The sequence below is a fragment of the Hyperolius riggenbachi genome, chromosome 9 (genome assembly GCF_040937935.1).
Source record: "Hyperolius riggenbachi isolate aHypRig1 chromosome 9, aHypRig1.pri, whole genome shotgun sequence".
In the NCBI taxonomy this organism is placed as follows: Eukaryota; Metazoa; Chordata; class Amphibia; order Anura; family Hyperoliidae; genus Hyperolius; species Hyperolius riggenbachi.
Window position 1 is genome coordinate 118,051,698 of NC_090654.1, and position 13,196 is coordinate 118,064,893.

General features: G+C 42.8%; 1 protein-coding gene across 1 annotated transcript in view; it reads right to left on the minus strand.

Annotated features, from left to right (window-relative positions):
- Nucleotides 1-13,196, minus strand: part of BAHD1 (bromo adjacent homology domain containing 1) — a 222,832-nt gene that overhangs the window by 193,916 nt on the left and 15,720 nt on the right. The window lies entirely within an intron of this gene.

A 13,196-nucleotide genomic window follows, 5' to 3' on the forward strand; every position in this document is an offset into this window, starting at 1 on the left:
TGCTATGAAAATTTTAGAGTATAGATTCTCTTTAAAGCAGATTTTCAATGTAGTAAAAAAAAAAAAAAAAAAAAAAAATATTCCTCCAGTCCCCGCCGCGGCTCACTTTCACTTCTGCTGTCTTACAAGTCAACGGCAACTGCGCCTGCATGGGGGTGCATGTCCTCATTCCCGTTGCCAGGAGTGCAAGCAAAGACGAGCGCAGGTGAAGATGCCTTCATCAGCAGTAACAAAAGTGAGCCGAGGCGGGGGACCGGAGGATCCTTGAGGACCGGACAGAACGTCGGCAGGTGGCCGGTAAAAGCCCCAGGTAAGTGAAACTTTTTTTTCTTTTAAACACTGAAGATCTACTGTACTTTAAAAACAAAATGTATTTGCAAATGGGTGTTTCAAGTCCTACCTCATTGAGCCACATTAATCCATGCCATGCACAGATGAGGATCAACCAGTCTGAAACAGTCTGTATGCTTGTTGGATCTTTGTGGTTCTTTACCATTAACCTCCCTGGCGGTGCATTTGCGTATGGAATTATGAGTCAAAAGCGGTACTTTTTTTCTAGAATTTTTAGCCTCCAATTCTTAAGTCATTATTTACCAAAATATGACAGAATAAAAGCCTGGTAGACATTCTGCATATAAATAAAAGACTAGAACACAAATTTTGTGAATTAATTAAATTTATGAAGACACTTAAGAATTTTGAAACTGTACAAATGTACTGTCAAAATCAGGGCAAAAATCGGTAACAGTATGGCAGAAGCACTTAGCTCAGAAGCAGTTGGGAACCAAATGGCTATATTGCTACTATCCTGTGCTTTCTAATAAGCTTTCCTGCCATCTGACACAGGGGAGAGGAGAGATCAAGTTACAAACTTGTGAATAGAGACAAATGAGGCTAAAGTCTATCTATCTATCCATCCATCCATCCATCCCATCCATCCATCCCATCCATCCATACCATCCATCCATCCATTCCATCCATCCATCCACATACATGGCTGTGGAGTTGGGACAAAAATCTTCCGACTCCTCAGTTTATAAAACCCCGACTCCAGGTAGCCAAAATGGCTCTGAATCAGACTCCTTAGCCTAATACTTAACAGGGCTGTGGATTTTGCACAAAAATCATCAGACTCAGACTCCTCAGTTTATGAAATCAACAACTCCAACTCCGGGTGCCCAAAATTGCCCCGACTCCGACTCCACAGCCCTGTACACATGTACATACATGCATGCACATACACATACATGCATATACATACATGCATGTCTAAGCATATACATACATGTACCTACATGTGTGTAGAGATAGATAGAGATATAGATATACAGATTATATATATAATTTTTCTGTGTGGTGTAGGAATCATTCACTATCCAGTCGAATTTCAATCTGATAAAGACTAAGTGACGTATAATATCACGCCACAACTGACCTGTATATGACTAGCTTAAAACTGCCATGTTTAGCAGTGACAGACTGGGATACAGAGTGGCGAGTGACTTTAGTCCCTTGACCAGATACCTAAAAAAAGACAACTGGAGTTGGAGGAATACGGAGGCTGCCATACTTAATTCCTTTTAAACAATAGCAGTTGCCCGGTATTCATGCTGGTCTACTTGGCTGCAGTAGTGCCTGAATCTTGTCAGATCTGTCAATGTCAGAAACACCTGATCTGCATATGGCTGAAAGTATTAGAGGATCAGCAGGATAGCCAGGCAACTGGTATTGCATAAAAGGTAAATAAATATGGCAGCCTCCATATCCCTCTTGCTACAGTTGTCCTTTAGGGCTGGTTTACACTGCAGGAGCTTTTTAAAGCAGAACTAAAAGGGAAAAAAAAAAGTTTCTCACTTAGCTGGGCCTTCTGCCAGCCCCTTGCAGCCTTCCTGTCCCACGCCGGTCCTCCACGATCCTCCATTCTCCCACCATCAGCTAGTTTCATTACTGTCGTACCGTCAACTTGTAAGTCAATGCAACTGCGCCTGCACGCCCCGAGCCACACGTATCTTTGTTCGCATTCCCGCTCACAATAGCATTCTGCGCTAATGTGTAACGAAAAAGAAAAAAACCACAGAGACACCGGGAGCCCCTATAGTGTATTATCCTTGCAATCTGGTCTAGATATGCAAATGATGCTACTCACAAGTATAGGTTGCTTGGAGAGGCAACCACTCGAATACGCATCTGGAGAAAACCCGTCTCCACTCGGTCTTTGGGGTAGGTGGTCGCAGCTCCTTCGAAAAAAGGTATCTTACCACAAATTTGTGGCAAGAAATAACAATCCTACAATTGTGGGATGTTAGACTCGGAGTAAAGTAGTAGTAGGAGGCGCCCTTGTTGTATGATTTGCACTTAAGCTTGTTAAAATAAACAGTAAAATATATAGTAGATCGCCTACCTTAAGAATGGACTCTCCACTCGGTAGGATGGATGTAAGAATTTAATAATGATAAGCACTCAGGACAACGCGTTTCGCGGTATAAGCCGCTTCATCAGGTCAATATAGTGCTGTGGTCAGCAGTGGAAATACTGGGCGCCCAGTATTTCCACTGCTGACCACAGCACTATATTGACCTGATGAAGCGGCTTATACCGCGAAACGCGTTGTCCTGAGTGCTTATCATTATTAAATTCTTACATCCATCCTACCGAGTGGAGAGTCCATTCTTAAGGTAGGCGATCTACTATATATTTTACTGTTTATTTTAACAAGCTTAAGTGCAAATCATACAACAAGGGCGCCTCCTACTACTACTTTATTCTGCGCTAATAGCAGGACGCTATTGCGGGTGGGAACGCGAAGAAAGATACGTGTGGCCTGGGGCGTGCAGGTGCAGTTGCCATGTCGGCGGTAATGAAACTAGCTGGCGGCGGGTGAACAGAGGATCGTGGAGGAACGGCGTGGGACAGGAAGGCTGCAAGGGGCCGGCAAAAGCCCCAGGTAAGTGAAACACTTTGTTGGTTTTTTTTCTTTCAGTTCCGCTTTAAATTTGAAAAACTCGTAAATGATCCCACCATCCGTCTCTGCCAGCCAGCGGCCCGCGTGCCAACCACCGGGTCCACGACAAGGCAGCCTCCTATTGACCGGTGGGCGGGGCTGACGTGCATTCATTGGTGGAGGACGCCGACTCATCCCGCCCAGTTCATCGCTGCTAGAGACTGGGAGAGGGGCTTATTCCACTGTGAGGAAACGTCGGCGAAAGTGTCCCCGGCTCCAGGCTGTGTGGCCGCCATTTTCTCGAAGATCGTTGCTCAGAGAGGATAAATACTTGGCGCCGGCAGGGTTTCAAAACAGGCGGGCAAGGGTTGTAAAACAGCCGGGCGGCCCGCCCGCCTAATAAGCCCTGGGAAGAACACTGGCTATGGGGGATTTTTACAAAATCACATTGCTCCTGTGAGAACACACACATGGGATTACATTAGCAAGAGTTTTAAAAATCACAAAGAGCTTAGAAAAGCTCTTGTAGTGTGAACAAGCCTTTAAAGTGATGCGACATCAGCTCATCAAGGAGGTTCTACATAGAAGAAGAAAAAAAAAATGCATGTGTACTAGAACTCCTAGAGAATCATGCAACCAGTATGATCACATGATGGACAGATTCAGGTTAATTTAAGAACAAATCTAAAGTCCCTACCTCATTCATTAACCTATGACCTGTATACCATAATCTCCCTAATTTTGTGCTTGTTGCGGTAGCAACTTCAATAACAAATCCGCTGCAGATTATGGGGAACTATCCATCACAAGCGCAAGTACACATTACAAGTAAGGTGCAATTGATTCCTGATAGTAAAGCATTTGCAAATCAATATTAGTGCTTTGCTAAATGTACCCCTGTTGGTTTGGGGTCTCTCCAGGTGTTCTGATAAATAAATTGCACTTGCTGTAGACACTGCTTGTACTAACACTGTACTAACAGATTTTAATATCTTTCCCGCAAAGGTTTCCTTACAACGGTTTCCCTGAAGAAACAGCTCTTGTAGTATGTTGGACAATTTCTGTCATTCGACAGCCTGAAGCTATGGAAATTATTTGATCTCTCTGCAGGAGTTTAATGGCAAAACCGTAAGATCTGAAATCTGTTTGTTCAGAAAACCTTGTAACAACAAAATCATTGCAGTTAGCGGGAATACATGGCTGCCGCCATGCAATGCTCCTCAATTATTTAGATAATGGACAAAACATGAGAACACTAGCTAAAAAGAAACCATGAAAATAGAATTCTGTCTACTGGCAGCATTACGGTTAATTGTGCTTTTTATTCAAACCGTTTTGTGTACAATACAGATCAGGGCACATGGCAGTTCTACAATGTGGTGTCTGTAGCACAGATGCATTTTGCTAATTGCTTTAAAGTAGTCTGAAACTCAGCGTTTCTTCTTTGCTCTAAAACATTATTTACAGCATAAAATCTACAACCACAAAAAAATGTAGCTAAACAGCACTGAAACAGTTAATCACAGTACTTTGTTCTTCAGTGGAGAGCTCCTTGCTTCAGTGGGCAGCTTCTGACCATAATTGAAATGGTGTTAACACTATCTTTTGTTTACATTCCTTTATCTGCTGAAAATCAGCTCTCTTTGCTGTAGAAGCAGAGAGCTGAGAAGTGTTTGCTAGGTATGTATGTATGTATGTATGTATGTATGTATGTATGTATGTATGTATGTATGTATGTATGTATGTATGTATACACACACACACAGCCGCAGTGATAGCTTTTATAGAAGCTGCCTTGCTTCGCTTCAGGGGACTCTGCACTGGACCAGAGAAGTGCAGGGAAATGGGGGAAGTCTCTGGAAGATGGAGGTAAGTATCTACAGTTGTGTTCAAAATGATTCAACCCCTACTGAAATTGAGTGTTTTGGCCAGTTTGACATTGATTCTGATCATTTCAGTCATCTTGTTTACAATTAAATCAAAGAGGCACTTGTAAGTCAGCCAAATATAACCAAAACTTTTGTGGTTGGTAGTGTTCTGTGGACTGATGAAACAAAATTAGAACTGTTTGGGCCCATGGATCAACGCTATGTTTGGAGGAGGAAGAACAAGGCAGATGAAGAAAAGAACACCTTGCCTACTGTGAAGCATGGCGGGGGGGAGGGGGGGGTCAATCATGCTTTGGTGCTGATTTGCTTCTGCAGGTACAGGGAAGCTTCAGCCTGTGCAAGGTACCATGAATGCTCTTCAGTACCAGGAGATAGTGGATTAAAATGTGATGCAGTTCATCACCAACCTGAGGCTTGGGAGATGTTGGCTCTTTCAACAGGACAATGATCCCAAGCATACCTTCAAGTCCACTAGAGCAGAGTTGCAGATTAAAGGCTGGAACATTTTGGAGTGGCCATCACAGTCACCAGACTTAAATCCGATTGAGAACCTCTGGTGGAACCTAAAGAAACCAGTTGCAAAGAATGTGACTGAACTGGAGGCTTTTGCCCATGAAGAATGGGCTAAGATACCCGAAGATTGCTGCAAGACACTTGTATCAAGCTATGCTTCACATTTAAAAGCTGTTATAACTGGAAAAGGATGTTATACTAAGTACTAAGAGTGAATGTCACTTGGGGGTTGAGGCAGGGAACACACTTGACTGTTTTCGTGCGCGTTTTCTGCACAGAAAAACTGAGAACTCATGTTAATCAATGAGCTAGTTCACACTTATTATGTTGTTCGCGCGCAGAAAAAAAAAACTGACATTCTGCATCCTGATTCTGCACATTTTGTCAGTTTTCTCTATCAACTACATCAGCTGCTGTGAAAAAACGCGCGTGTTTTCCTGCATAGAAACACACTTGGTGTGCAGAAAAAGTATGCAGAAAAACGCGCGCAGAAAACTGAAAGACAAGTGTGTTCCCTGCCTGAATAAAAAACTGATAATGATGTGAGCACAGAAAAGACATTTGTGGTTATTTCATTATAAATGTTATATTTGTCTGACTTACAAGTGCCTCTTTGATTTAATTGTACACTAGATGACTGAAATGATCAAAATCAATGTCAAACTGGCCAAAACACATTTTGAACACAACTGTAAATGTGAACTTCGCAAACCTCACAGATTTGCTTCAAAGCAAACCTGAACTCAAAATGTCTCCTCTGCTCTGAAAGATAAGCAACAGCATAATGACCTTTAAGGAAAAACATTTCTTTGTTACAGCTGATACAAAGCCTGCAATAAATCTGCAGTGTGTCTACTTCCTGCTTTCATGGAAGCAGACACATTGTTAACATCTTGCATTTACAAATTAGTAGCTCTGCCATGGCAGAGGGGATTCCTGAGCTGACAAAGCTGAAGAGATCAAATTACAGTGGTAATTAGTCAAAGATGAAAATGAATTCAAACTCTCTAAATACATACAGGGTGCATATTTATTTTCCTTCTGTCTGTTGGCAGGTGAAGGAAGACCACCTCTTCAAATACACACTGCCACCGGCGGACAAAATGTAGTTATGTTCCTTACAACCCCATTAGAGTTCAGGGCCCCGGTATGCTCTTTGGAGTACAAGCTGCTCATAAACTCCTAGTTTGCTGCAGGAGAAATTAACCGCACATGCCCGAAACCGTTGCCATTCATGAACCTGCACTCACTCATAGGCCAGAAGCAAATCTTGAAACGCTTGTCTGCCCAGTTTTTGCTAGAAATACAGAGAGGATGTTTAAGATTAAAATGCAAATAAAACCAAAGTAAGCTGAAATTATGTTAATTCTTGCAGTATAGAGAGCTGACCGAAACATGCGGTTTGTTTATAAATGAAGTGGAATTTCCCTTTAACAAAATGCTGCTCAAATTACAGGAAAAAAAAAACAAAAACAAAAATAACAAAAAAAAACTTTTGTTCCATTCTCCACACGGGCTTTTTAAGAAGCTGGCCATCAGCTTGAACACCACAAAGTGCCATTGCTGCTGCAGAATTATCACCACTTTAATGTTGCTGGATTTATAAGAGATCAGCTGAGAAGATCAGCAATTAGTAACCTGACTGACACTGCAATACTATTGCCAACTATAACAGAAATCTATGATCGAAATTCAGGATCAAAGCATTTATAAAGAAGAAATTAGCCATTCTATGGCTATCATTCATAAAGGAGCGGTCGGTAAGGGGAATCAATGCGGGAAAACACCGCTGCCGGTATTTTAGACTTCTGGGTGGGCATTCATAAAAATGTATCCATGTGCGGTAGCAGTGCGGAGATTCCCCGAACTAGGCTGGCGTTAGGCTGGCGGTAGGCTTGCGGAGACACGGAAGCAGCCGAGTTGATACATTTCTCCGTGTTCCGCTCTGCTGCAGCTGCCTGGGAGGTCTGTGTGTCTCCATTCACTTACATTGGTATCGCCACATCAGAGGGAGCGGTACTTCCCGACCTCACACCGCTTGCGGTGATCTTCATGAATTAACATTTTGCTACATTTGTTCCGATAATCACCGCACAAGGCGGTGATTTATCACTCTGCTCGGTAGTGTCATTTTTTCATGCGGAAAGAGCCTTTATGAATGCTGACTTTGCCGAGTGTTCGGTAAAGTCAGCTGTTTTAAGCATTTCTGCATGCGGAAATGCTTTATGAATGATAGCCTATATATCAAATAGCAATTGCCACTATGATACAAAGGCCAGTTGTTTTTCCCTTGTACTTTATGGCATTCTCCACTCCATTTTGCCAAAGGCTACCACTGTAAAGGTGGCCATACACTTTTATAGATTTGCAGCAGATTCGACCATCAGATAGATTTGTCAGATGCCTGTTAAATCTATTGGAAATCTATCTAAATGCATTATTGGACCATTAGATCCAATGCAACTCTATTGGCCATAGAGTCTATAGAATTGATCAATCAATGGCTGAAATCGACCAGTGTATGGGCCCCTTAAGTAATGGCAGAATGCAGCAGCAATGCAAGTCAACGGACTGCTTACTGTTTTTTTTTTGTTTCTTTTTTTTATCACCAAATAACAGCTTGGAAATTAAGCCACCATAATTAATCTGATCAGTCTTTCATAAATATGGTGATCCGATTTCAAAAAGTGGCCAACCAATTTAGCAACCTTTTTTTTCCCCACTCCAACAGGTCAATTAAGGGCTCTTACACAGTAAGAGGTTGCGTTTGATGCGACATTAAGGTCGCATAACGTGTCCCTAACGCAACGCATTGAAAGACTATACCTTGGACGTTATTTAGCCCTGCGTTTGGTTTCCCCCGTTTTCGTCGCACAGTGATAGAACGAAAATGGCGCATGCGTAAAAAAAAAAAAACATTACTGAGCATGTGCAAACAGTCTAACGGTAACGCAGCTAAAAACGTGTATAACGGATAGCATGCAGGACTTTCATTTAACGTGCAGCGTTAGACACCAACGCAACGTCTGCACTGTGAACAGCCCATTGATTTACTGTATAACGAAAAAGAAAAAAAACACGGAGACACCGGGAGCCCCTATAGTGTATTACCCTTGCAATCTGTTCAAGATATACAAATAGTACTACTCACAAGTGTAGGTTGCTTGGGGAGGCAACCACTCGAAAAAGCATGTGGAGAAAGCCCGTCTCCACTCGGTCTTTGGGGTGGGTGGTCGCAACTCCTTCGAAAAAAAGTTTCTTGCCACAACTTTGTGGCAAAAAAATAACACTCCCACAGATGTGGGATGTTAGACTCAGAATTTAGCAGCAGTAGGAGGCGCCCTTGTTGTATGGTTTGCACTTATGTGTACTTATAACAAATAAAGTGTGTTGTAGATCGCCTACCTTAAGAGTGGACACTCCACTCGGTAGGATAGATATAATAATTTAATGATGGTAAGCACCTAGGACAACGCGTTTCGCGGTATAAGCCGCTTCATCAGGTCAAAATAGTGCTGTGGTCAGTGGTGGATATTCTGGGCGCCCAGAATATCCACCACTGACCACAGCACTATTTTGACCTGATGAAGCGGCTTATACCGCGAAACGCGTTGTCCTAGGTGCTTACCATCATTAAATTATTATATCTATCCTACCGAGTGGAGTGTCCATTCTTAAGGTAGGCGATCTACAACACACTTTGTTATAAGTACACATAAGTGCAAACCATACAACAAGGGCGCCTCCTACTGCTGCTTAAGCCCATTGATTTTTCATTGCTGTAAGTTACTGTGCGTTTTAAGTTGTAACGTGCGACTTTAACGTCGCACTGTGAAAGAGCCCTAAAGCTAGGATAATTGTCGCCCAAATGACAATATAGCTTTACAGGTGCTTACAATCTAAAGCATGCAATTATCATCTGTCTCTGACCAACAACTGCTTTACAGACACAGTCACTGTAGCACTTTATCCTATAGAGGGGGAGCGGAGTAGGATGCCTCATAATGCAAGAAAATACAACAGTGGTTGGATTAAAAAATTCCACTTATCTGATCCCTAATCTCAAAAATGAGCAATGTTTGTATAGGAATATTGTTGTCTTATGAAACCATAAATTAGACCAGGTGACGATTTATCATAGAGCTTACACCAAGCCTGAAATTAAAGTGTTTAAATTACGGCCTACGTTACACTGCTGATGTCATAAAGGAGAGACTGTGGCAAATGCACATCAACCATGCTACTGCTGCTGTCTGCAAAGACAACCTCAAATGTTGGGCAACAAAAAGAACTGAAACCTTTGATTTCAACACTTACATATGAACCCTAACTTAGTGCAACTATGCACAGACTTGGCAATTAGTTGCTCGGGTATTACTGGTTTGATAGGCAAGCAGCAAAGTGGCATAGTGGATAGCACTCTTGCCTTGCAGTGTTGGGTGCCCGATTCGAATCCCAGCCAGGGCGCTATCTGCATGGAGTTTGTATGTTCTCCCAGTGTCTGCATGGGTTTCCTCCAGGTGCTCCAGTTTCCTCCCACCTCCCCAAAACACGCAGATAGGTTAATTGGCTTCCCCCTCAAAATTGGCCCAAGACTAAGATGAGCATACGACTATGGTAGGAATTAGATTGCGAGCTCCTGTAAAGAACAGTTCGTGACAGACTATATAGCGCTGTGGAAGATGCCGTCACTATATAGATATTAAAATAATAATAATAATAAAGTAATAAAAAATACACAGCCAGGAAGTAAGTGTGTATGCGTGTGTGTGCTGCATTCTAGGTTTATGTAATTTTTCCGGATAAAGCACCAGCTAAGTGACACCACTGGAATGTGGCGGCATCTTCTATGTTGTGGTTGTTGTCAGGATTTGTGACTATTCCACCCTCCCTCCGGCTTCTCCCCTCTCTGATACGCCGCCACTGATTGTCCATGCATGAATGGAAGCACTCCAGCCCGAAGCCCCCACATAATGTAGGTTTTGGTATCATGGCCCATGTAGTGGACGTTTACAATTCCAGCTGCACACTCCCATTTCTCCGTGAATTTCCCAGCAGCAAAATGTCAAGGCCCAACTAACCAGCAAAATAGATGGACAGATTGCACTTACTAAGAGTTATTACACAATTATGCCATTTTAAGCTGTTACAGATAACAAGTACAGGTACACTAATTTATAAATATATAAATGTAAAAACAAATAAAATACCAATACATGACATTGAAGTAAATGTATAATACAATCTTTGCTTGCAAGCAGTTTGCAAGACGTGAAATCTTTAATAAAAACAAGGAACACCAAGAGCCCCAATAGTGTAATATGTACTGTAAATGGTTACTAGAGGTGCCTGGCTCTTCTACTGACCACATATGCTATTGCTCCATTGTTATTGCCTGATGAAGCGGGATCAAACCTGCGAAACGCGTTGCATATTGGGAGTTCATAAATAAAATATATTGACTGTTGTTGTGTGTCTACTTGGAGGAGGTAAGTCCACCACTACCTCCTCTATTTACCAAGAATTTGGTTTTTAAGCTCATTTAGCTTCCTTTTATCTTTTTGGCGCCTCTGTTCTCCTGCATAATAGTGAAATTTTTAATGACATTTTGACTTGATAAGTAACATTGTGATCAGGGCAGGTTTTAGGGGCTGTGGAGTCGGAGTCGAGGAGTCAGTTATTTTGAGTACCCGGAGTTGGAGTCGGATTCAGTGATTTCATAAACTGAGGAGTCTGAGTTGGATGATTTTGTACAAAATCCACAGCCCTGGTAAGTATCAGACCAAGGAGTTTGAGTCGGAGCCATTTTGGGTACCCGGAGTCGGAGGTTTCATAAACTGAGGAGTCGGAGGATTTTTGTTCCGACTCCACAGGCCTGGATCATTTCAGGCAATTTTCAGGCCTATAATTAGTCTTCAAGTGTACCAGTTCTATTGTATTTACCTGGAGCTTCTTCCAGCCCCCATAGCCTTACAGCTTCCTCAGTTTTCTCATAGTGCACTTTGTGCTGCTGTGCCCCCCTGAAAATTAACTGAATGGAACAGTCACGGGCTACTGTGCATCCGCAGCCCCATCCTCTTGCCTCCTTGATACAGAAGCCAAATGTCTCGATGCACCAGGACTGCCATTACAAACGCTATATTCTCTGTAGAGACAGCCTGGTCAATAACCTTCTAGCAGGTGTACAAATCTTTAATCCTCAGATCTTTTAGAAAATGATGACAGATCACATGACCTTTAGCTCTTCTCTTATCTACATGATCCCTCTTGTAACAGGACAAGCCGTTTCCAGTCCATATTACCCAATCAGCTGCTGAAGACATCACAGAAAGTTTCGCATTCTTTCCTTGTTTGCACACAGAATACATAAACAGCACCAGGAATCCACTAATGATAATACTGCCCACTTCCTACATTCAGAAAAGCACACATAAAAAAAATGTTCTAAATATAGAAAAGTATTTTATGACTAAAAGGTTACCAAACTCATTCAGCTAGAATGTTGTATAGATGAGTCAACTTTGCAACTTACAATTCAGCGTATTAATCCAAAAAGTCCTATTACTCATGTGAAAAATACTGAAAAGCATGACAATATACTTTTTTTTTTTTTTTTTTTTTTGAATGAATGAACACAGGTGAATCGTGAAATGCCAATATCAGGTGACTTAAGCTGGCCATACACTGGCCCGATTTGCGGCCGTTTTGACAGCAGATTCGATCACTGGGATCGAATCTGCTGCCAATCGTTTGCGCTAAACGCACCCGCCGATCCGATTTCCTCCCGAAATCGGAATGGTCCGTCGATCGCGCCATGCGGAAAAATACCGTCGATCGCCCGCTGGTAGGGAGCGCGTCGCTAGCGGCTGATCAGGTATACATTACCTGACGCTGGCTCCCGGGCATCTTCTCCGCGCTGCACGGCTCTGTTCCTGCTTCCATCCCAGCGTACATTAACTTCCTGTGTCACTGCAGTGACCAGGAAGTTCAAATAGAGGACGCTCTATTTGAACTTCCTGGTCACGGAGTGACACAGTGTACGCTGGGATGCGGTGCGGGGTGCAGCGCGGAGCAGCGCGGAGCAGAGGACCCGGAGCCAGCTTTAGGTAATGTATACGGGGGGGGGGGGAGGGGGAAAAGACAGGCGGCAGGAGCAGCTCAACAGATTGTGATCGGTTTCAGGCTGAAGCCGATTCACAATCGGTTTGCAGTAAAGGCAGCCATACGATTCCTCTCTGATCAGATTCAATCAGATAGGGATCTGTCAGCTGGTCGATCTAATGGCAAATCGACCAGTGTATGGCTACCTTAAAGGTGTTAAAGGACAACTGAAGTGTGAGGGCTATGGAGGCGGTCATGTTTATTTCATTTTTTTTTTTAAATGTCAGTTCCCTGGCAGTCCTGCTGATCTCTTTGGCTGTAGTAATATCTGGGCAGCACGGTAGCGTAGTGGTTAGCGCTCTCGCCTTGCATCGCTGGGTGCCCGGTACGAATCCCAGCCAGGTCAACATCTGCAAGGAGTTTGTATGTTCTCCTCGTGTCTGCATGGGTTTCCTCTGGGCACTCCAGTTTCCTCCCACATCCCAAAAACATACAGATAAGTTAATTGGCTTTCCCCTAAATTGGTCCTAGACTATGATACATGCACTACACTATACATACATAGACATATGACTATGGTAGGGACTAGATTGTGAGCCCCTCTGAGGGACAGGTTAGTGAAAAGACAATATACTCTGTACAGTGCTGCATAATATGTTGGCGCTATATAAATACTTAAATAAATAAATCACATGCAGCTAATCTTGTCAGACATCTGGTCTGCTGCATGCTTGTTCATGGTCTGTAGCTTA